This window comes from Nomascus leucogenys, chromosome 21 (genome assembly GCF_006542625.1).
Source record: "Nomascus leucogenys isolate Asia chromosome 21, Asia_NLE_v1, whole genome shotgun sequence".
NCBI classification, from domain to species: Eukaryota; Metazoa; Chordata; class Mammalia; order Primates; family Hylobatidae; genus Nomascus; species Nomascus leucogenys.
In genome coordinates, this window is record NC_044401.1 from 12979628 (window position 1) to 13005083 (window position 25456).

Below are 25456 nucleotides of genomic sequence, written 5' to 3' on the forward strand. Positions count from 1 at the left end.
TATGCATAGGCTATGTGATATGTACATGCATGCACGGGGTGAATCTGCTCCCCAGGGATGGTTAGTTGATATCTGAAGAATCCTATTCAGAGCAAGCACTCCACAAATCTGTGCTTAGAAGCAGCTACTACAAGTGCTTCAATGAGAACTAACTCTATCGGTATCGGGTTTGCTAACTAGCAAAAGAGATACTCAAAATATTTTATTGTTGGTAAAATGTGCAAGCACATCTGCTCTTGCATTAATAGGAGTATGATAGAAATCACAAGAGCAGTTAGCACTAGAATATTTTAGTGTCTGCCTCTAGTAAACTTGTCATGAAAGGAACTTCAAGTACCTAAAAGAAAAGAGCTTGGTACATCACCAAGTTTTGCAAGAACAGCTTTTGTGACTCTTTATGGTCACTTGCTAAATGTTGTGTGTGTGTATTATTTTGGGTTCTTCAGAGAAGCAGATGCCAAGACAGAATTATTGCAGAAGATTTATTGGTAGAATATCCAAGAAGGACAAGGAGAAGGAGCCGAAGAAGGTAAGAAGAAGCTTAAGACCATAATAAAGTTCTAACACTTGTAAAAGCGTCGAGGAAGGAAGGAAGATCAAGTGGCAAGAGTCTCAGATTAGAGTGGGGTTCCAAGAAAGCTTCAGCCTGACCAATGGAGAAGTTGTATGCCAAAGTCATATGACTCTATTTTCCTTCTTTAAGTCAAGTACATGATGTGGTGTGAGGAAAAAAAAAAAAGTATTTTACTAGCTATCACTACAGTTTCTTTCAGGGTCTTTGCCTCTTTCCCACCCAGGCCCTCATATTCTGAACTATCTCATCAAGGCATGTTCCTAAGTTACCATAAATAAAAAATAAACAGAATTTCGGATGTGGGAAGGAGAGAAGAGAGAAGGAACAGAGAAAGAGAATAGGAACAAGGTAGTCAGTGGCCAAAGAACTTAGAGCTGCCTTGTGAGTGATATTGTATGTGTTTGGGGAGAATGGAGCTATTTGCGAAACGGAGAAAAGGAAATAGCTACAAAATGAAAGAAATGAGCTGTCATAACCAATGTTGACACAGAGATAAAGATAAATATGAATCTCTGGGGAATTCCAGGAATCTTGGAGAATGCACTTCCATATGGTGTAGGATGGAAGTAAAGCTGATCTAAAGTAGGTTGTAAGAAGCAGGATCAACACAACTTATAGCTTAAAGACAGACACAGGCAAAATATATGTGGGTAGGAAAATATTTGACAGCATGAATAAAATGTTAGTATTGTTTCTTTACATGATAGAGTTGTGGATTTTTTTTTCTTCTCCATTTTCTAAATTTTCCTCAATGAACATGAATTAGTATAATACGAAGAAAAGATGCTGGGGAAAAAGGAAAATAATTTGGGTGATTGTTTATTTCCAGGAATTAGACTGAGCATTAGCTAAGTGCAGGCATTGTTTTCAGCACAGTTTCCAACATAATTGGTGAATTATAAGAGAACTCCATAGAGAAGGTCAGTTTACCCTGTAACCCATGGATGGATGCACTTTGCAGCTAATGCATCCTGGTAGACATATTTAGGAGACCATGTTTGTCAAAGTAGAATTTTTAGTTAGGATTTTATCCATGGCCATTGATGATGACTGGCTATACCCTCCATGAAAAGCTATTGTCTAGAACCATTCTATTCTGCTTTATAATGAGGTCTGAAGAAAAATATTGCTCCATAAGGACCAAATTCAAAATTGGCTATAGTCAAAACTAATACTTATTTTTTTTTTTTTTTTTTTTTTTGAGATGGAGTCTCGCTCTGTCACCCAGGCTGGAATGCAGTGGCGTGATCTCAGCTCACCGCAACCTCAGCCTCCCTGGTTCAAGTGATTCTCTTGCCTCAGCCTCCTGAGTAGCTGGAATTACAGGCATGTGCCACCACACCTGACTAATTTTCTATTTTTAGTACAGACAGGGTTTCTCCATGTTGGTCAGGCTGGTCTCGAATTCCCGACCTCAGGTGATCTGCCTGCCTCAGATTCCCAAGGTGCTGGGATTACAGGTGTGAGCCACCACGCCCAACAATATTTTCTTTAATAAGTAATCTCCCAGGCCGGGCATGGTGGCTCATGCCTGTAATTCCAGCACTTTGGGAGGCTGAGGCGGGCGGATCACAAGGTCAGGAGTTCAAGGCCAGCCTGACCAACATGGTGAAACCTTGTCTCTACTAAAAATACAAAAATTAGCCAGCTGTGGTGGTGCGTGCCTGTAATCCCAGCTACTTGGGAGGCTAAGGCAGGAGAATCGCTTGAACCTAGGAGGCAGAGGTTGCAGTGAGCCAAGATCGTGCCACTGCACTCCAGCCTGGGCAACAGAGTGAGACTCCATCTCAAAAAAAAAAAAAAAGAAGTAATCTCCCTACTATCCTAGGCTACCTCACCCTCTTACAGATTTGATTAATCAGGATTCTATTAGTAAACTTACATCCTGCCTATGTAAAATAATAAAGTACCAACCTCAAGGGCTGGGCCATCTAAATGTTCCCTTCTTCCCTCACTGCTGCTCACTCCTCCACTTGCCTGCTTAATTTCTAAAGCTTATATAGCCATCATTACTCAGCAACAGCTGGGACTTTAGACCACCTTATTAGAGGATAGTGAAGAATATGTCTATACTTTAAAAAAATCCTGGTTAGAAATGTCACAGAGATCCCAGTTGCACACCGTATATCCACTTCTACGGATTCGTTAAACTCTATCCTTGGATTAAGCTGGATCACAGTAAGAATATGTGCTGTCACTGGCCACAGTGTCTTTCTATAAAGACAAAAGGCTCCCCTTCTTCCAGGTAGACCCTGCCTCCTACCATGGTACATGATTTGGTGAGAGGAACCAGGACTGGATTGCAGTTTCTATTTACCCCATGAGCCTAGTACACTGTTCAATCTGGATAACTGTCCACAACAGCCATGATTTTTGTGCTTAGAAGACATTAACTTAGACCCATGAAGAAATCCTGTCACTAAGTCATGCTTCACCTCTAAACTTTTTCTATCCTCCTATCTCTCCAGCCATATTTATTGAGGGTCTTAGTGGACCAATGTTCACAGCTTTTTGGATTTCATGGACCAGTTACATTCCTAAAGAAAATGGTTTTCGGGAACTGACATAGGGCTGCCAAATTTTATTTGGAAAAAAAAAATAGGGCCTAAAGTGTGCAATTTAGTAAGCATAGTAATTTCAAAATAAAAGCCAATATTTCTGGAGAAATAAAAGCTGTTTACCTAAATCCACATTTTTCCTTTGATAAAGTAAAGCTTAATCAGTGCATTGGGATGTGGTTGACCTAGCTGTAACTGTCTGCCTTTCCGGCATCCTCTGGGCCCTTCTCTTCCAAGGTACACCAGTTGTCTGCAGGTTCTCCAGCCTACCACATCACTTCTCTTGGTCTCTGAACCTGGGTGATGCCTTTTAATCTTTCAGATCTTAGACTGGGGAGTCAAGGAAGCATTCTAAGCCAGAGACATTTAAGCAAATTTAGGAACTGTTACTTTTCCATAAATGATACAAAAGCAAAGCATAATTAGTTATATATCTATAGATTTAATATTTGTCATGCCTACTATACTGTAAGCTTCATGAGAACAGCATTCGTGTCTACATAGCTTTGCCTCTGGCACCTGACCCGGAATCTGGCCACCTTAGTACTTGTTTTTAACCAGAGGAACTTCTTCCCTTCTTTCTGAATATTAAAGATTTTATAATTTGTTTCTCACCTTGCCCTGTTTCCAAGAATCTTAGACACAGGATTATACTTTATCACAGCAACTGTGTTGACTTTTCTGGCTGGAATATTTACTCTCTCCTCTTTCATCTTTTTTTTTCATTTTTTTTTACTGTTTGTCATAAGCTGTTCTAAGCTGTTTCAAATTTCAGAAACATGTAGGGTGTAAATAAATAAATAAAAGCCTTATAATGCAATAGCTCACCTGTTCCTGAAATAAAATGCTGACATTTCAAATGTTCCTTATTGTAAAGGTTAGATGACTAAATATATTCCTCTTCTGTTACCTTAGATTACCCAAATAAACATCCAGCACATATAAACCACACAAATAGATCAGGCTTGTGAAGGAGGTAGCTTTAAGGGGCAGGTCGATGTTTGAAAAATCAAGATAAAAGAAAATGCAAGGTATAGCGTTCTAGTTTAAAAACAACCAACCATAAGAAAACTACCACATATACTTCTATGTATGCTTATTATATGCCCTTTTAAAATACCAACAGAAGCCAGCTGCCAGCTGGGGTGCTTTCCAAAGATTTTGAACAAGCATCACGACTCTATTCTCCCATGAGGCTTATATAGGTCTGCTCTTAACATTCTAAATGGATTAGAGTAGCTATCTCTAGTTTGGTAAATAATACTTAAAACTGGGCCAAACATCAATCAAGCTTCAAATTCTGATTATTTTCTAATAAAGAGGATTTAGCACAAAATATACAGAAGGCAACATATCCTAATTGGCTTAATGACTCCTTTAAGACATATATCACATGCAATGATAGGGTAATTGCTCTAAGAAAGTACACTGACATGGACCCTGGACACACATTTAAGCTACAAGAGACTGTAATTCCCATTCTATGGAACAGGAGCCATCTTGGTCATATCTGAGGATTCTCTGATAGCTGAAGTTCTTGTCTCCAAAGCTGCAAGGCTCAATCAGCATGCACGCACTTTTATGGAACATCCAGGGCTCAGCTCTGAACTCAAGGCTCTTCTAAGGGCAGAGAAGCAAGAGGATGCACCCCTGGCACACACTTGCTGAGCCCCCTTGAATTTAATTCCACAGGGTGAGAGCCTCTGATAAAATGCTTAACGTGGGTACAAAAGCACCATTTCCCACCCATCTGGGAAAATAAGGGTGTTTGTTCTTCTGAAGAGCTGAAAATAAATTTTGGCCCAGAGCTTGATATCTTGCTTAGTAGGACAGCAAACTTTCTATTCAGATAAGTAGGTGAAAAAATCCCAATTAAGAGTAGCAGGCTTCTTTGACAGTGGTGACACCTGCCTCAGGGTCAACCCAGTGGGTGTTTCAGCAGGAAGCAGTGAGAGCATGGGCTCTGGAGTCAGGCTTGGCTGTGACTTATAGCTCCAAAATTTACAAGTGAGATGACTCATAATATGATAATCTTTAAACTGTTTCCTTCCTTGTGAAATGGAGGTTCAAGGTGACAGTGGATAAAAATAATGCATTTCATCCTCACATCAACCGATGAAGTAAAATGTCTGGCTCTATAATAGGTACACAAATATTTGTTCACATCCTACCACCCTCTCCTCACCTTCCCATCTTCTCAGCTTTCCTTTTGACCGGGGAGGTTGCAAGTGACATGGAGAGAGGAGCCATGGTGTGGCCAGGCCCAGCCCCCAGGCATCTGCGGTCACGAAAACCCCTCCCCATCCCTGCCAACCTTCCTCACTGCCCAACAATATTCTTATCCTATTTAAAAATTGGGAAGCAATGAATTTCAATAACTTCAAGAACAGATTCAAAAGGGGAAGGAATCCACAAAATGGAAAAAAAGGCCAGCCTAAGGATGTAGGAGTAGGAAAAGTTTTTTTTTTTTTTTTTTTTTTTTTTTTTTTAAGAGACAGTATAGGGCCATGGATTTGCTTTGCTCCTGCTGACAAGAGTAAGTGCTCACAAGAATATGGAATGCAGTGCTACAGTTGTTCCCCCAATCTCCTCCATCTCTTTCTCCTTTGACCTCTTTCTCTGTATCAAATATTCATAGGCACAAATCTTAGTACAAAAGATTGCCAACTTGCTAGTGTTGATGTGCACAAAGATAAAAAAAAATCAATCTGAACTCCACACAGCAGAAGTAAAGGTATATACAATTATGCGACATCACAGTGTGTATTAGAGTTAATGCTAGGAATGATGGAACTCAGAAGAGAAAGTGATACCTCCTCTGTGAATTGATCGTAGTCCCCAAAGATAATTAAATTGTGCATTTTAAATTAAGAAGGACTTAGTTGGGGTCTGGAGACAAAAAGGAGGGGTTTGATGAAGTCATCATAACCCTGAAAGACGTATGCTCGGAGTTCAGTTCCTGAACACTCTTAGCTTCGATTTCCACACTAGTAAGTTAGGACTGACTTGCCCAAGGTCACAGAGGTTAATGTCTATGTGGCAAAGAGTCAGACCTTACTCCATATCCAGTCTTTTCACTACCCCATAGATATAACTACAGGTAGGGTCCATACCGGACATCTGTTGTGCAGGACTTCAACCTACTTAGTCCACCTCTTACTCCAGCCACTTTGTAGCAGTTAGTTCTGTGAAGGTTTTAACCAGGCAGCTACAGGGGCAGTCAGTGGCATTTTGCCTTGGTGCTGCACCACTGCCCAAAGAGCTCTGAAGCGGAGATTGAGAGCACCACAGGAATCCTCTCGGCACCCCCACAACACATGCACACACAACCCAGAAACAGAGGAGGTAATATCCGTGGGGGCCCTGGAGAGGATGAATAAATGCTCCCACTCCTTGCCCTTGTTGAATGGTTCTGAAACTTATTTACAAATGTTCTCCAGAAAATCCCCCAGGATTGAGCATAGTTCCCAGTGGTTGGGATCCAATCAATAACACATCTGTGTTGACCTTCTCTCATTGCTGGTTTCACTCCCCCTGAATCACAATCCTGCTTGTGGTTACCACAAGACTACCCACACCAGCCTTTTTCCAAAATAAAGAATTGTGCATGACTCAAGCCTGAGAAAAACTGTCTTTATATTATTATCTCACAGAATGTATATTTCTAGTCTTAGAACAGACTTGCGTTTCTAACTACCCCACAGGTATTGATACTCTTGAAAACTCTTGGAATGCCATGTTACACTGGTCAGAAGTACGGTATCGTCCTTTTGCCATGAAAACTAGCCTCTCCAGACCTTAATTTTGGCAAGGCACCACTTTTCTCCTCAATTTCAAAAGGTTGAGTCCTCCCACAACTGTTTGTTCCTCAAGAATGTTCAGCTGTTGTGTTTTTTTTAGTTTCATCATCACTACATTGAAGCTGTGTTCACAACCTCCATTTCACCATCTCACCAGATTAAACAGATTTTCTCCATTCCCTCTGTAAAATATACTCTTAGTTCAGGTTCCCTTGAGGCAGAGCCAGAAATGGTGATTATCATGCAGTGGAATTACTGAGGGTGAGCTTTCAGGAGAAAATTGTAAGGAATCAAGAAGTAGGACAGAGATAGGGAAGAAGCCAAGCAAAAAATGAGTTTCGCTGAGGTCTGGTCTCTATCTCATAGCATGAGGAGCACTGGAACCTGAGTGGCACCACAGACTTGCTCACCCTTGCTGCAAGGGGCCAGCTTGTCCTCAAATCAGCCTGTCACTGGGCATGGGCCACCCCCGGGGAAACATCATAGCTTCCCAGGCATCTCTGGGCAAAGGTTAATCTCTGGAAAAGAGTGCATACAAAGGTCATTAGCAGCCAGCACTCACAGCAGCCAGAGTTTGGGTGCACCTGCCTAGAAAAAGGGATCTGGGCAGGACATCAACAGGCCCTACTGTTCATAATTTCTCTGTCCCTTGACATAGCTAGTAGTCTGCAAGGTCCAGCCAGGGAGCAGAAACACCACAGGTTTTTGATAAAGAAGAAATTTATTATCTTACAGAAAATTGGCCACATGGGTGATGGCTGGGAGGCAATAGGGGTGAGTGAGGCAATCCAGAAATTAGCAGTAACAAGAAGCTGCTATAACCCGTAAGGCTGGAGGGACAACAGAAGAAGGTACTGTTGAGAGTCAGGACCGTCTGGGGGGATTTAGAGCCATTAAGAGAATGCAGAAGAGAGGCAGCCTCTGCCAGGACACCTCAGGAAGTAAGAATGGTGAATGGGGGGAACGTGGCTTCTTCCCTCCCCTCTCCTCCAGCCCTCCTGTTTTCCACCTGTGCCTGCCATTGGCCAGACATACACAGAAGCCAGAGGGAAAGGCAGTCTGGGAAATGTGGTTTCTTGCAATGTGACACATAGCAGAGTGAGGAAGGGCAGAAAAGAGAACAAGAACTGATAAGCAGATACTGACACACCGCTGCAGTACATCTGCACACTTCTGTTCATACCAAGTGAGTTATATACTTACCAAAACAGCTGTGTTTTGTCCATTTTCTCTGCTATTATGTAGAGTAGACTAGTTTGGGGACATAGACATTTCTTGAGATTAAAATAGAAGTAATCAAAATCTATGTCAGGCCCTAGTTACTGCAATCAAATGTGTATATACCATGTGTGGTTTCTGTAGCTCAGTTTCTAGTTCTCAACTATGGAAAAGACCAACCTTGAAAGCTACACTCCTTTCTCATGCCCAATACCCAACCATAAATCTAGAAAAAGGGATAAGCTTTTTCTAGAGCTTGGCTCTAGAAAAGTTGGAGGATTTTTGAAGGTAGTATCAAGAATCCAGCTCCATTTCATCCATAATTTTGGCACAGACTGATTTACCAGGATGCTCCTCTCACTTGAATTTCCATTTTCTCTTTCTTATGTCTGCGTAAATAATACTTAATGTTTGATATTACTTGATGTTTTCAAAATGTTAGCCATCACTTTAAATATTTCACTGTAAATAAGCATTAAACATAGGTAGCTAACATAGGTAGCATTAAACATAAGTAAGCATTAAACATAGGTCCAAATTTAGTTGGCATATTTACATGTGTTTTTAATTATTATTTGCAAAGTTGTGTCAGTACTTGGGATTACTCAAGAGGCAGTTTAGACAAAGGCCATCTCAAAGGGCTTAACAAAATGATTACAGGCTTATTAGAAAACACAGAAAGACAAGCTTCCCAGGTGTTGTTCTCTACTACTTGCAAATCACACCGCTGAAAACAGACCATAGGTTTGTTATGAGTAGAACAATTTCCTAAGTACATATGCTAGATACAAACACATACCCCTATTTACACTTGGTAAAGTGAGAAACAACAGATTTCTGTAAATGTTCTGAATTCTATATTTCTTTAAAACAACATGGAAGGTCTATAAGTTATAACCCTCTACCAGATTTATAGTGCATTTTGGTGAATGGTAATACTATTTCTTATGCAAGAAATAGTATTTTTGTGTAGGAATATCTGCATACATTTGCCAAAACTTCATTTACGCTAAAGATGATGTCTGAATATGTCTTTTAAATGTTGTATTAAAATTTTTCTGTTTAAGGAATTTATACACATAGAGTAAAATATAGTATAGCAAATACTCACATCTTCCCCAAATCCAATTCTCGATGGTCTCTCAAGCTTTCAAATCAGTCTTGAGATGTACCACAAGGGCATCCAGTTCTATATGTGCTGAGATGAGAAATCAAATCCATAATCATAACAAACAAGCAAATTTATTCTCACTGCCAATGTGGATGTGGGATGCAGTTCATTTTCAGTGATTAATGACTTGTGAGAATCGGAATTCAGATCATTATACTATGAACATTTCTCTTGATAATCCAAATGAATTACTCTGACTTGCCAAGAAATTTCAAAAAAATTAACAATTAAACCAGCTGATTTTTTCCAATAAGAGGGGAACAATATGTCATTAACCTCTACAGAATATGATGGATGAAAATAACACAAATATATTAACAGACATTTTTGATGAATTTTGAATTCTTTGGGTATTTTTCCCCTGAAGGTAATATGTAAAATGTATAATTGCTTTTTATTCATGTAAGACTTATTTTTCCTATAAATATCAAAACTGGGACTAACATAACATCTTTTATTAATTTAGCCTAATTTCTCTCTGGAAAAATATATTTTCTCTGATCTAGATAAATATAAGCGGTATAAGAATACAAATTTGGGGAGTCATGAGGAGCAGAAAGAAAGTGCTAATTTTTAAAAAGTAGGAGTATGTCAAAAGGACACGGGCATCAACTTTAAAGAGCCCGTAATGACCAAAGCTAGAAATTTTAAGCAGCAAAATAAATTATAATATTGGATTATAACCCAAAGAATAAAAAATCCATGTAATATAAATAATCCACTGATGTGCGTAAATAGTTGAATACATAACTTTTTTCCATACCAAATAATTTCAAATAATATATATAAACATACTACTCTCCTTCAAGAGGTGGGGCAGCTTAATTTCCCTCCCCTTGAGTGTGGGCTGGATTTAGTCATTCATTTCCAACAACCAGAGCATGGGGGAAAAAATAATAATTTTATAATGGAAAACCCTGACAGACATTACTTTAACCATGTGATTAAGATTAACATTATCAGCAAGTCATGTTGCTGTTATGTATCCCTACACGTGATAAGGGCACTACACCTGTGTAGTACTCTGCCACAAAACCCACAACCCCAGTCTAATAATGAGAAAAACATAAGACAAAGCCAAATTGAAGATAGTCTACAAATTACCTGAGCATTATACCTCAAAACTGTCAAGGTCACAAAAAAACAAAAAAGGAGAAACTTGCAGTTTGGAGCAGACTAAGAAGACCTAACTGCTACCAAAGCCATCATAAGCAAAAAGAACAAAACTGGAGGAATCACATTACCTGATTTTAAATTATGCTACAGAGCTATAATAGTCAAAACAGTGTGGTACTTCCATAAAAACAGACACATAGACCAGTGGAACAGAATAGAGAACCCAGAAAAAAATCTACATGTGTACAGTAAATTCATTTTCAACAAAGGTATCAAGAACATTCACTGGGGAAAAGATAGTCTCTTCAATATATGGTGCTTGCAAAACTGGATATCCATATGCAGAAGACTGAAACTAGAACCCTACCTCTTGCCATATACAAAAATCAAATAAAAGTGGATTAAAGACTTAAATCTAAGACCTCAAACCATGAAATGGTTACAAGAAACACTGGGGAAAATCTCCAGGACATTGGTCTGGGGAAAAATTTCTTGAGCAATACCCCACAAGCACAGGCAACCAAAGCAAAAATGGACAAATGGGATCACATCAAGTTAAAAAGCTTCTGCATAGCAAAGGAAACAATCAACAAAGTGAAGAGACAACCCACAGAATGGGAGAAAATATTTGCAAACTACCCCTCTGACAAGGGATTCATCACCAGACTATATAAGGAGCTCAAACAACTCTATAGGAAAAAATCTAATAATCCAATTTAAAAAAATGGGCAAAAGATTTGAATAGACAGATCTCAGAAGATGTCAAATGGCAAACAGGCATATGAAAAGGTGCTCAACATCACTGATCAGAGAAATGCAAATCAAAACTATAATGAGATATCATCTCACCCCCATTAAAATGGCTTCTATCCAAAAGACAGGCAATAACAAATGCTGGCAAGGATGTGGAGAAAAGGGAACCCTCATACCTTTTTGGTGGGAATCTAAATTAGTATGAAGAAAAGTTTGGAGGTTCCTAAAAAAACAAAAAATTGAACTACTGTATGATCCAGCCATCCCACTGCTGGGTATATACCCAAGAGAAAGGAAATCAGTATATCAAAGAGATATTTGCACTCCTATGCTTGTTACAGCACTGTTTATAATAGCTAAGATTTGGAAGCAACGTAAGTGTCCATCAAGATAAATGGATAAAAGAAAATGTGGTACATATACACAATGGAGTACTATTCAGCCATAAAAAAGAATGAGATCCAATTAGTTGCAACGACATGGATGGAGCTGGAGACTATGTTAAGTGAAATAAGCCAGGTACAGGAAGACAAACGTCACATGTTCTCACTCATTTGTGGGATCTAAAAATCAAAACCATTAAACTCATGGGCCTAGAGAGTAGGTTTGATACCAGAGGCTGGGAAGGGTAGTGGTGGTTACGGGGAAGGTGGGGATGGTTAATGGGTACAAAAAATAGTTAGAAAGAATGAATAAGACCTATTATGTGACAGCACAACAGAGTGACTATAGTCAATAACATAATTGTAAATTTTAAAATAACTTTAAGAGTGTAATTGAATTATTTGTAATTCAAAGGACAAATGCTTAATAGGATGGATATCCCATTCTCCATGATGTCCTTATTTTACACTGCATGCATGTATTAAAACATTTCATGTATCTCATACATATATATACCTGTTATGTACCCACAAAAATTAAAATTGAAAATAAAAAAATAGAGGGGTGGAGCCAAGATGGCCGAATAGGAACAGCTCCGGTCTACAGCTCCCAGCATGAGCGATGCAGAAGACGGGTGATTTCTGCATTTCCATCTGAGGTACCAGGTTCATCTCACTACGGAGTGCCAAACAGTGGGTGCAGGACAGTTGGCGCAGCGCACCGTGCATGAGCTGAAGCAGGGCGAGGCATTGCCTCACTCGGGAAGCTCAAGGGGTCAGGGAGTTCCCTTTCCTAGTCAAAGAAAGGGGTAACAGATGGTACCTGGAAAATCGGGTCACTCCCACCCTAATACTGTGCTTTTCCAATGGGCTTGGAAAACGGCACACCAGGAGATTGTGTCCTGCACCTGGCTTGGAGGGTCCTACGCCCACGGAGTCTTGCTGATTGCTAGCACAGCAGTCTGAGATCAAACTGCAAGGTGGCAGCGAGGCTGGGGGAAGGGCGCCCGCCATTGCCCAGGCTTGCTTAGGTAAACAAAGCAGCCAGGAAGCTCGAACTGGGTGGAGCCCACCACAGCTCAAGGAGGTCTGCCTGCCTCTGTAGGCTCCACCTCTGGGGGCAGGGCACAGACAAACAAAAAGACAGCAGGAACCTCTGCAGTCTTAAAAGTCCCTGTCTGACAGCTTTGAAGAGAGTAATGGTTCTCCCAGCATGCAGCTGGAGATCTGAGAACGGGCAGACTGACTCCTAAAGTGGGTCCCTGACCCCCAAGCAGCCTAACTGGGAGGCACCCCCAGTAGGGACAGACTGACACCTCACTCGGCCAGGTACTCCTCTGAGACAAAACTTCCAGAGGAACTATCAGACAGCTGAATTTGCGGTCCACGAAAATCCGCTGTTCTGCCACCACCGCTGCTGACACCCAGCAAAACAGGGTCTGGAGTGGACCTCTAGCAAACTCCAACATACCTGCAGCTGAGGGTCCTGTCTGGTAGAAGGAAAACTAACAAACAGAAAGGACACCCACACCAAAAACCCATCTGTACATCACCATAATCAAAGACCAAAAGTAGATAAAACCACAAAGATGGGGAAAAAACAGAGCAGAAAAACTGGAAATTCTAAAAAGCAGAGCACCTCTCCTCCTCCAAAGGAACGCAGTTCCTCACCAGCAACGGAACAAAGCTGGACGGAGAATGACTTTGATGAGTTGAGAGAAGAAGGATTCAGACGATCAAGCTACTCTGAGCTACGGGAGGAAATTCAAACCAATGGCAAAGAAGTTAAAAACTTTGAAAAAAAAAATAAATGAATGTATAACTAAGATAACCAATGCAGAGAAGGGCTTAAACGAGCTGCTGGAGCTGAAAGCCAAGTTTTGAGAACTACGTGAAGATTGCAGAAGCCTCAGTAGCCGATGCGATCAACTGGAAAAAAGGATATCAGTGATGGAAGATGAAATGAAGCGAGAAGAGAAGGTTAGAGAAAAAAGAATAAAAAGAAACGAACAAAGCCTCCAAGAAATATGGGACTATGTGAAAAGACCAAACCTACGTCTGATTGGTGTACCTGAATGTGACGGGGAGAATGGAACCAAGTTGGAAAACACTCTGCAAGATATTATCCAGGAGAACTTCCCCAATCTAGCAAGGCAGGCCAACATTCAGATTCAGGAAATACAGAGAAGGCCACAAAGATACTCCTCGAGAAGAGCAACTCCAAGACACATAATTGTCAGATTCACCAAAGTTGAAATGAAGGAAAAAATGTTAACGGCGGCCAGAGAGAAAGGTCGGGTTACCCACAAAGGGAAGCCCATCAGAGTAACAGCTGGTCTCTCAACAGAAACTCTACAAGCCAGAAGAGAGTGGGGGCCGATATTCAACATTCTTAAAGAAAAGAATTTTCAACCCAGAATCTCATATCCAGCCAAACTAAGCTTCATAAGTGAAGGAGAAATAAAATCCTTTACAGACAAGCAAATGCTGAGTGATTTTGTCACCACCAGGCCTGCCCTAAAAGAGCTCCTGAAGGAAGCACTAACCATGGAAAGGAACAACCAGCACCAGCCACTGCAAAAACATGCCAAATTGTAAAGACCATCGAGGCTAGGAAGAAACTGCATCAACTAATGAGCAAAATAACCAGCTAACATCATAATGACAGGATCAGATTCACACATAACAATATTAACTTTAAATGTAAATGGGCTAAATGTTCCAATTAAAAAACACAGACTGGCAAATTGGATAAGGAGTCAAGACCCATCAGTGTGCTGTATTCAGGAAACCCATCTCACGTGCAGAGACACACATAGACTCAAAATAAGGGGATGGAGGAAGATCTACCAAGCAAATGGAAAACAAAAAAAGGCAGGGGTTGCAATCCTAGTCTCTGATAAAATAGACTTTATACCAACAAAGATAAAAAGAGACAAAGAAGGCCATTACATAATGGTAAAGGGATCAATGCAACAAGAAGAGCTAACTATCCTAAATATATATGCACCCAACACAGGAGCACCCAGATTCATAAATCAAGTCCTGAGTGACCTACAAAGAGAATTAAACTCCCACACAATAATAATGGGAGATTTTAACACCCCACTGTCAACATTAGACAGATCAACGAGACAGAAAGTTAACAAGGATACCCAGGAATTGAACTCAGCTCTGCACCAAGCGGACCTAATAGACATCTACAGAACTCTCCACCCCAAATCAACAGAATATACATTTTTTTCAGCACCACACCACACCTATTCCAAAATTGACCACATAGTTGGAAGTAAAGCTCTCCTCAGAAAATGTAAAAGAACAGAAATTATAACAAACTGTCTCTCAGACCACAGTGCAATCAAACTAGAACTCAGGATTAAGAAACTCACTCAAAACCGCTCAACTACATGAAAACTGAACAACCTGCTCCTGAATTGACTACTAGGTACATAACGAAATGAAGGCAGAAATAAAGATGTTCTTTGAAACCAATGAGAACAAAGACACAACATACCAGAATCTCTGGGACACATTCAAAGCAGTGTGTAGAGGGAAATTTATAGCACTAAATGCCCACAAGAGAAAGCAGGAAAGATCTAAAACTGACACCCTAACATCACAATTAAAAGAACTAGAAAAGCAAGAGCAAACACATTCAAAAGCTAGCAGAAGGCTAGAAATAACTAAAATCAGAGCAGAACTGAAGGAAATAGAGACACAAAAAACCCTTCAAAAAATTAATGAATCCAGGAGCTGGTTTTTTGAAAAGATAACAAAATTGATAGACCGCTAGCAAGACTAATAAAGAAGAATAGAGAGAAGAATCAAATAGATGCAATAAAAAATGATAAAGGGGATATCACCACCGATCCCACAGAAATACAATCTACCATCAGAGAATACTACAAACACCTCTATGCAAATAAACTAGAAAATCTAGAAGAAATGGATAAATTCCTTGACAAATACACCCTCCCAAGACTAAACCAGGAAGAAGTTGAATCTCTGAACAGACCAATAACAGGCTCTGAAATTGTGGCAATAATCAATAGCTTACCAACCAAAAAGAGTCCAGGACCTGATGGATTCACAGCCAAATTCTACCAGAGGTACAAGGAGGAACTGGTACCATTCCTTCTGAAACTATTCCAATCCATAGAAAAAGAGGGAATCCTCCCTAACTCATTTTATGAGGCCAGCATCATCCTGATACCAAAGCCTGGCAGAGACACAATGAAAAAAGAGAATTTCAGACCAATATCCTTGATGAACATTGATGCAAAAATCCTCAATAAAATACTGGCAAACCGAATCCAGCAGCACATCAAAAAGCTTATCCACCATGATCAAGAGGGCTTCATCCCTGGGATGCAAGGCTGGTTCAACATACGCAAATCAATAAATGTAATCCAGCATATAAACAGAACCAAAGACAAAAACCACATGATTATCTCAATAGATGCAGAAAAGGTCTTTGACAAAATTCAACAACCCTTCATGCTAAAAACTCTCAATAAATTAGGTATTGATGGGACATATCTCAAAATCGTAAGAGCTATCTATGACAAACCCAGAGCCAATATCATACTGAATGGCCAAAAACTGGAAGCATTCCCTTTGAAAACTGGCACAAGACAGGGACGCCCTCTCTCACCACTCCTATTCAACATAGTGTTGGAAGTTCTGGCCAGGGCAATCAGGCAGGAGAAGGAAATAAAGGGTATTCAATTAGGAAAAGAGGAAGTCAAATTGTCCCTGTTTGCAGATGACATGATTGTATATCTAGAAAACCCCATTGTCTCAGCCCAAAATCTCCTTAAGCTGATTAGCAACTTGGGCAAAGTCTCAGATACAAAATCAATGTACAAAAATCACAAGCATTCTTGTACACCAATTACAGACAAACAGAGAGCCAAATCATGAGTGAACTCCAATTCACAATTGCTTCAAAGAGAATAAAATACCTAGGAATCCAACTTACAAGGGATGTGAAGGACCTCTTCAAGGAGAACTACAAACCACTGCTCAATGAAATAAAAGAGGATACAAACAAATGGAAGAACATTCCATGCTCATGGGTTGGAAGAATCAATATTGTGAAAATGGCCATACTGCCTAAGGTAATTTATAGATTCAATGCCATCCTCATCAAGCTACCAATGACTTTCTTCACAGAATTGGAAAAAACTACTTTAAAGTTCATATGGAACCAAAAAGAGCCCGCATGCCAAGTCAATCCTAAGCCAAAAGAACAAAGCTGGAGGCATCATGCTACCTGACTTCAAACTATACTACAAGTCTACAGTAACCAAAACAGCATGGTACTGGTACCAAAACAGAGCATAGATCAATGGAACAGAACAGAGCCCTCAGAAATGATGCCGCATATCTACAACTATCTGATCTTTGACAAACCTGACAAAAACAAGAAATGGGGAAAGGATTCCCTATTTAATAAATGGTGCTGGAAAAACTGGCTAGCCATATGTAGAAAGCTGAAACTGGATCCCTTCCTTACACCTTATACAAAAATTAATTCAAGATGGATTAAAGACTTACATGTTAGGCCTAAAACCATAAAACCTAGAAGAAAACCTAGGCAATACCATTCAGGACATAGGCATGGGCAAGGACTTCATGTCTAAAACACAAAAGCAATGGCAACAAAAGCCAAAATTGACAAATGGGATCTCATTAAACTAAAGAGCTTCTGCACAGCAAAAGAAACGACCATCAGAGTGAACAGGCAACCTACAAAATGGGAGAAAATTTTCACAACCTACTCATCTGACAAAGGGCTAATATCCAGAATCTACAATGAACTCAAACAATTTACAAGAAAAAAAAACAACCCCATCAAAAAGTAGGCAAAGGACATGAACAGAACGTCTCAAAAGAAGACATTTATGCAGCCAAAAAACATATGAAAAATGCTCATCATCACTGGCCATCAGAAAATGCAAATCAAAACCAAATGAGATACCATCTCACACCAGTTAGAATGGCCATCATTAAAAATCAGGAAACAATAGGTGCTGGAGAGGATGTGGAGAAATAGGAACACTTTTACACTGTTGGTGGGACTGTAAACTAGTTCAACCATTGTGGAATCTGTATGGCGATTCCTCAGGGATCTAGAACTAGAAATACCATTTGACCCAGCCATCCCATTACTGGGTATATACCCAAAGGACTATAAATCATGCTGCTATAAAGACACATGCACACATATGTTTATTGCAGCACTATTCACAATAGCAAAGACTTGGAACCAACCCAAATGTCCAACAACGATAGACTGGATTAAGAAAATGTGGCACATACACACCATGGAATACTATGCAGCCATAAAAAATGATGAGTTCATGTCCTTTGTAGGGACATGGATGAAACTGGAAACCATCATTCTCAGTAAACTATCGCAAGGACAAAAAACCAAACACCGCATGTTCTCACTCATAGGTGGGAATTGAACAGTGAGAACACATGGACACAGGAAGGGGAACATCACACTCCAGGGACTGTTGTGGGGTGGGGGGAGGGGGGAGGGACAGCATTAAGAGATATACCTAATGCTAAATGACGAGTTAATGGGTGCAGCACACCAACATGGCACATGGATACATATGTAACAAACCTGCACATTGTGCACATTTACCCTAAAACTTAAATAATAATAATAATAATAATGATAACAAAGAAAAGAAAAAAATAAAAGACCTAACTACTAAATGCATTGTGGTATTCTGAATTGGATCCTGAAATAGAAAAAGGAAGTTGCTGGAAAAACTGGTGACCTCCAAATAGAATCTTTAGTTTAGTTAGTAGTATTGTACCACGATAATTGCTTAAGTTTCGACAAATGAACCATGTATATAAGATGCTAACATAGGGGAAGCTGGGCAAAAGTTAACAAGAACTCTTTTTTTTTTTTTTTTTTGAGACAGATTTTCACTCTTGTCCCCCAGGCTGGAGTGCAATAGGAGGATCTCAGCTCACTGCAACCTCTGCCTCCCAGGTTCAAGTGATTCTCCTGCCTCAGCCTCCCAAGTAGCTGGGATTACAGATGCCTGCCACCATGCCTGGCTAATTTTTGTATTTTTAGTAGAGATGTGGTGTCACCATGTTGGCCAGGCTGGTCTCCAACTCCTGACCTCATGATCCACCTGCCTCAGCCTCCCAAAGTACTGGGATTACAGGCGTGAGCCACCACGCCTGGCCAACAAGAACTCTTATAATATCTTCACAACTTTTCTGTAACTCTAAAATTATTCTAAAATAAAAATGGTTATTACTCAGAACCAAATGAAAAAGCACAACATATACAAAGAGGTAGAATACAACAAAAGCAGTCTTAAGGCGAATTTAGTCAAACATTTGTATTAAAAAGGAATAAAGGTAAGCAGATATTAAACGAGTATAAAATCTAAGTTAGAAAAATTTTTTAAAAAAAGGGCTGGGCACGGTGGCTCACCTGAGGTCACCTGAGGTCAGGGGTTCAAGACCAGCCTGGCCAACGTGGTGAAACCCTGTCTTTACTAAAAACACAAAAGTTAGCCAGGCACGGTGGCGGATGCCTGTAATCCCAGATACTTGGGAGGCTGAGGCAGGAGAATTGCTTGAACCTGGGAGGGGGAGGTTATAGTGAGCCGAGATCGTGCCATTGTACTCCAGCCTGGGTGACAGAGCAAGACTCCGTCTCAAAAAAAGAAAAACTCAAAAAAGTAGCAGGAAAATATAATAGTGGAAATAAAATAGAAAAAAAATATATATATATATATACAATGGAAAAGGTTAAAGTCAAAAATTGATTAACAAGACTACAAATTGACAACAGACAAACTTCTGGCAAAATTAAGTGAGAAAATGTAGTATGTTAAAAAAGTTGGCATAACTATAGATAAAGCAGAGATGTGAAAAGATAATAGTATCAGCAACATTCTGCCAGTAGATTTAAAAATGGTTTTCTGAGAATCTTTCCTTAACTGACATACACACAAAATAGAAATCTTAAAGAGTCCTATAATTATTAAAGAAATTGGATAGCAGTTTAAAACCTTCACACACATGCACAGAGGGAGAGAGACGGAGAGATCAAGCAGGTCCAGATGGTTCTCCAGACAAATTCTACCCAACTTCAAGGACAGCATTATTTAAACCCAGGAAAAGACTGTATGAGGACAGAAGATAATCTGTTTCACTCAGGAAAAGAGATATGAAAATCCGGACAAAATGTTTTAAACTAAATCCAATAATATTAAAACAGATAATGTATTATGACTGTGCTAATCATGTTCTACAAGAAGCAGACACCAAGATGGGACACGATGTTCAAGGGATGTTAGTGAGAAAAATTCCTGTGAAGGATAAAGGGGGAAAGCAGAAGTCAGGAGAACTTTCCAACTGTGATGTTAAAGGAGAGAGGAAGGGCGGAAATGGAGTGAAAGGAACGTCAGGCTTGCAGCAGTTCTAAGAAAGTTTTGTCAGATGACTGGGGAGCCCTTGCACCAAACTCATCTATTAGAGGAGTCCCTTGTTAGCCTTGCCACTGTGCTCAATCACTGAGGGAATGAATAATCAGTGGAGCATCAGCTGAGATCAGTCATGGCCATGACACAAAGGTGGTGATGATCCAGACAGCAGCACCTGGGGCTGCAATCGCCCACACTCCTCGTAGCAGGAGATGTGAGCCCACATTTTCATGGCTGCCACAGTGACCAAGTTGGGTTTTCTCCAGGAATCCAAAGAAGATTTAGCATTAGAAGATTTACAAATGTGATTTATCACATGTATCAGACTGAAGTCTTGTGTGCCTCAGATTCCCTTGGCTCAAATGTGTCACTGACCTTAACTGTCACTGTGAGGCTCTGCTGAGTCATTTGCCCCGAGAGTGCCAAGCCTTCCTCCTTGGCCACCACCCAGAGCTGAGCCAACCAGGCACGTACCTGAAGTGTCTGGTCCCTCCTGATACTTCTGGAATGGAATGGAACTCTATACAACAGGGCATGGGACTCAGCACCCTGAGCTGCTATTAAAGGGCCTAGATGATGACATTGGGATATATGGAACTGTTTATTTCCTGTGAGGTAAATTTTAACCAACAGGAACAACTAGATCTGGGCAGATGAATCCCCCCATCTTCTTTCCTCCCGTGGGGGACTTTGAGGAACAGTTTTCTATATTCCCGTTCAGAAAAGTCCTTCACACTGATGACTGCTACGACCAAGAGAATTGCTGGGTCTGACTACTCGTGAAGCAGTAGCCAGCACGGTAATCTGTCCCTTTACAAAGCTGCCCATCTTCCCTTGCCTTCCTTCTGCTTTCCTTCTCTCTCACAGCCCTGAGTTTTTACCTCCCAAATAAAGCATCAGCATTTTAATCCTTGCTTCAGGTTCTGTTTTCTAGGAAACCCAGGCTAAAAGCATATTAAGCAGATTAGAGTTGAAAAATCAATCATCTGAATACATGTAGAAAAAAATAGATAACGTAAAAAGTAATTGTAAATTCCTCATTGATGAGTAAAAGGCTTTAATGTGACAAAGAATATGTCTGAAAACCCTATAAAAACAGAATCTTCAATGGGGAAACATTAGCAATAGTCCCTTTAAAATCAATTATAAGGCAAGGATGCAAAATCAACCAGTAATCCTACTCAGGCAGCAAATATAACAATGTATTGTGGTAATCATGAATAGTTTACTAATGTGACTATTTATACAGCTGTAGGCAGGGTTAAGTGAAACTAACAAGAATGATGCTGTACCCCCAAGACTAGTAACATGGACAAGTACCCTATCATCCTTGGCTGAAGGAGCAATTTACCAGATCTAGAGTGATTAGGGATCTGCAGAACAGACCATTAGTAGGGAGGTGAAGCCCACTTCAGACACTGTAGATTTGTGGTGTGTTGCTGAAGCCCTGAAAGCTCTTTCTAATATATTTGTAGCAGAATGACTAGTTGTTCTTCAAAATTTCATATCCACCTAGAACCTCAGAATGGGGGCTTATTTGAAAATAGGTCTTCGTAGATGTAATTAAGGTAAAGATTGAGATGAAATCATACTGGATTAGGCTGTGTCCTAAGTCCTATGAGAGGTAGGAAAGGAGACACAGAAGGTGGCAGAGACTGAAATTATATTGACACAAGGCAAGGAACACCAGGAGTCACCAGAAGTTGGCAGAGCAAGGAAGGATTCTCCCCTAGAATCTTCAGAAGTGTGGGCCTGCCAACACCTTGATTTTGGACTTCTAGCCTTCAGAACTGAGAGGATATGTTTTTCTTAATTTAAGCCACCATATTTATGGTAGTTTGTTAAAGGAGCCTGAGGAAAGTAACACAATGCCTAAATTTGGAGAGAAATCTTTCTTCTTTCTTTCTTGACTGAGGAGTAGTAGGAAACAAATGGGAACATAAACGATGGCGTTGACATGACAATGGGAGCATAGCTTATACAATGATACATTGAACAGGGAGAAGCCATTCAGAACGCCAGTGCATTCCCCTTTAGAACACTACACATGTGTATACACACCCCCAACTAAATGCTGTAAACACTGGAATGTGATATTCAGTAGGTCCAAAAATGAGAGTCAGTTCAATTATCTAACAAAAAGTTTATTTCCACCCCTGCCAATAACTCAGCCTAAGAAAATAATAACTCAGCCTAAGCCCAAATGAGAGAACACAAAATACCCAACCATCAGAGTCACCTGCTTTGAGGTTGTGGCAATAGTGGTTGCAATAATGAATTATAGGTCTCAGAAAAAATGAGAAAAAAAAAATCAAGAGCCCATCATGCACCTACTATGTCAGAACTGATTTGATTACCTGGCCACTAACTGAGCAAAATAAAAAACTGACATGCTACATAATATACACTATAATCCAAAAGAGGTAGGGTACAGCAATGGCATGCAAATGACCAAAAAATAAAATAAAGCCCAACCTGGAATAAAACAGTTCAAAGAACAGAAAGGAAACCTTCACTTACATTAGGTCTATACCCTCTAGAAAAAATATACAAAATAATTATATGTTTTATATTAGAAATTAATGCCCAGAATATGTACACAACAAAATAAGTACTCAAAAACAAGCTAAACAAAATAATAGGATGAGAAGAGGATTGTAGATATGAGGGAAAAAAATATGGACTAAAATTTCTAGAGATAACTAATAAGAATGTAGAGCTAGCAAAGTACAGAAGTGATATCACTGAAAGACAAAGTAGAGGAAGATTTGTGATATCTTCATGAATCCAGATTAAAGAGATGAATGCACTAGATGAGGTTGAGCTATAGAACATAAATTGAATGCAATTAGATGAGGTTACGTTATAGCACATAAATGACACAGTAATAGGATAATTGATATTGGCCCCTGAAGTCAAGAACTCATCAAATCAAGGAGTTGACACATAAATAAAATATAAGAAAACTTCTCCAAAATGAAGACAGAATTGAATCTGTTGATCTAAAGTTTCCACATTCTAGGAAAAGTTGATACAGAAAACTCAGAACCAAGACATAACTGAGTTAAGCAGCTGAATGCCAAATGTAAGGGGAAGAAATAGTTTACTTTTTTGCCTAAACAAGCAACAAAGAGGTAGGGCACGGGTGGAGAAGAAAAAGAAGATGCTTCGACTTCTCCACAAAAGACAACAGAGCATACCGATTCCAGGATTTTTTAAATTTCCTATTAGTGTGTGCTGTTTTCAAGGAGACAGCCAGCCCAGAACAGAAAAGGCAGCACTAGGAGGCATTTCTAGTAAATGCCCTCAAGGAACTTCTTTTCTCCTCTCCCTTCCTACCTCTCCTCCCTTGACTTCAGGACTGTATTGCATAATCTCTTCTGTGAGTTAAGCTTCCAACAATAAAACTAGGAAAAGGCTCACTGTAACCTCCGCCTCCAGGGTTCAAGCGATTCTCCTGCCTCAGCCTCATGAGTAGCTGGAAGGAGAGTAAAGTAGCATTTGCTAAAGTCCATGCAGCAAGGAAATACCAAGGAAGTGTTTCCAACTTGAATTGGGGAAAACAAACTGAAACTGAAAACTAATTCAAAAAAGTCGATTACTTGACTTGAAGAGAGCTGAATGTCTTGGATTGTCAGAATCAAGGAATCCCCACACGGAATTTGAACCAATCAAAGTACAATTAGCAGGGGAAAATGTTGAGAGAGATGTTAGTCAATAAAATGTCTGTCTCAGCGTACTGTCAGGAGAATAAGCGGTAGGAGGTTGAACCCTGGATGGTAAAATATTCACAGGTTCCAGTAATCATGGTTTCCAGGTATCATGCTATTTCAGACCTGTTATTGAAAGACTAACCCTCCTACTACAATAGAACAGAAAATGAAATCAGGTATTTTCTCTTTCAAACTCATTTATATACCATTTTAAAGTCAGACTGTTTAATCTTCATGTTAATATTCATTTCCCTACTATAAAAATCAGATCTATGTAACTCACAAGTATACATTCTTGTATGAATTAGATGACTAATATAAATAGCAACACAGAAATCAAACCTAGATTACTTGTCTTATTTCCTAAACTCTAGCATATCTCAACTTTCTTCTAAAATGAGAATACCAACCCAATACCTCAGCTCAGTTATGTGGATTACCTTTTATATTGTACAGGCAGCACACAAACCACAGAGCTCATAGGCAGTACTTGGTAAATGCGAGTCACTCAGATGAAATCAACTTAGAAACAGAAGAGAAACATTAGAGGAATTAAGGTAGAAAGCAGGAAGAAGTGAAAAGTAAAGTGTGCTGCTTGGTTCCAAGAAGAAAGGAGGAGGCAAGATGACCTTGAGGCTGTTTGAGTTGAGGGAGAAAGGAGTAGGATCCTTATGAGAAAAGATTACAAGAATTTGCCAAACAGATTAAAACTACCATGGGCCACCCTCAAATTCCAAAAGGGAAAGAGAAATAATGTAGTCTCTCAAATTAGCCTAAGGAATAAAATAGGAATATAAGAGACAAGGACAATTGAAATAATTGGGGGCAGGGGAGGAAAATTGTGGTGGGGTTGGGGGCAACTAAGGGGTAAGAATTGAATTGGAGTTACCTTAATAAAAAAGACTGCAAGAAGATAACTCTAGAAGAAAGCAAATGCCTCAAGAACAACAAGCATGTTTGGAATCCTCAGAAAAGTAAATAAAAGTGGGAAAATAGAACCTATACATACTTAGTATTCAGTCATCTATTTCTGCAGTCACGTCTCTGGAATTCACAGGGAAGACAAAAGAACAGTAAAAAGAACTATGTCAGAGCATGCAACACTAAAAGCACAAGAATGAACAGAAATTAGAAATGTAATCTACAAAGCACACTTAGGATATAATGTTTTGCATATAAAATAAAAAGCTAAATTCAATGGGGAAAATTGGTTTGGAGGGCCTAGGTCTCCTCATACTCAAATTTTAAGGAGACTAACTCCAAGATCAGAAGACATAAATTAGAAGAGATATTGTGCATGTATAATTCCTTCCTTTCCAGTGAAAGGAAGAGAAAATTCCAGTGAAAATGAAGGGAAATTCTCTCACTTCATTGTACTGCTATGAAATATTTCAGCTGTGTTAGAAGCTAAACGTAAATATTTGATGTCATTAGTCATTTTTGATTACTCTCAATTCCAAGATTAAAGAACATTTAGATAAATATGACAGCATTATTAAAATAAAGTGTTTGGGAATTTAGATTTCTGTTACAAGCAATAAGAGCAACATCCTGGAACTGGCTTAGACAACAAAGGGAATCTTCTGAGAAATGTAACTGAGGCTTCTGGGAGCCTCTGGCCAGCTCTACCCAGGACGTATGTCACCAGGTTTCACGTCTCTGCTTTGCCTTCTGTGGGTTTACCTTATACGCAACCTGG

The 25456-nt window shown here is 39.7% G+C and overlaps 1 protein-coding gene across 1 annotated transcript in view; it reads right to left on the reverse strand.

Annotated features, from left to right (window-relative positions):
• Positions 1-25456, reverse strand: part of HHLA2 (HERV-H LTR-associating 2) — an 88798-nt gene that overhangs the window by 59229 nt on the left and 4113 nt on the right. The window contains exon 2 of the transcript XR_004027536.1: positions 9262-9348. The gene's annotated coding sequence lies outside the window, so the exon portion shown is untranslated. The remainder of the gene's footprint in view (positions 1-9261; positions 9349-25456) is intronic.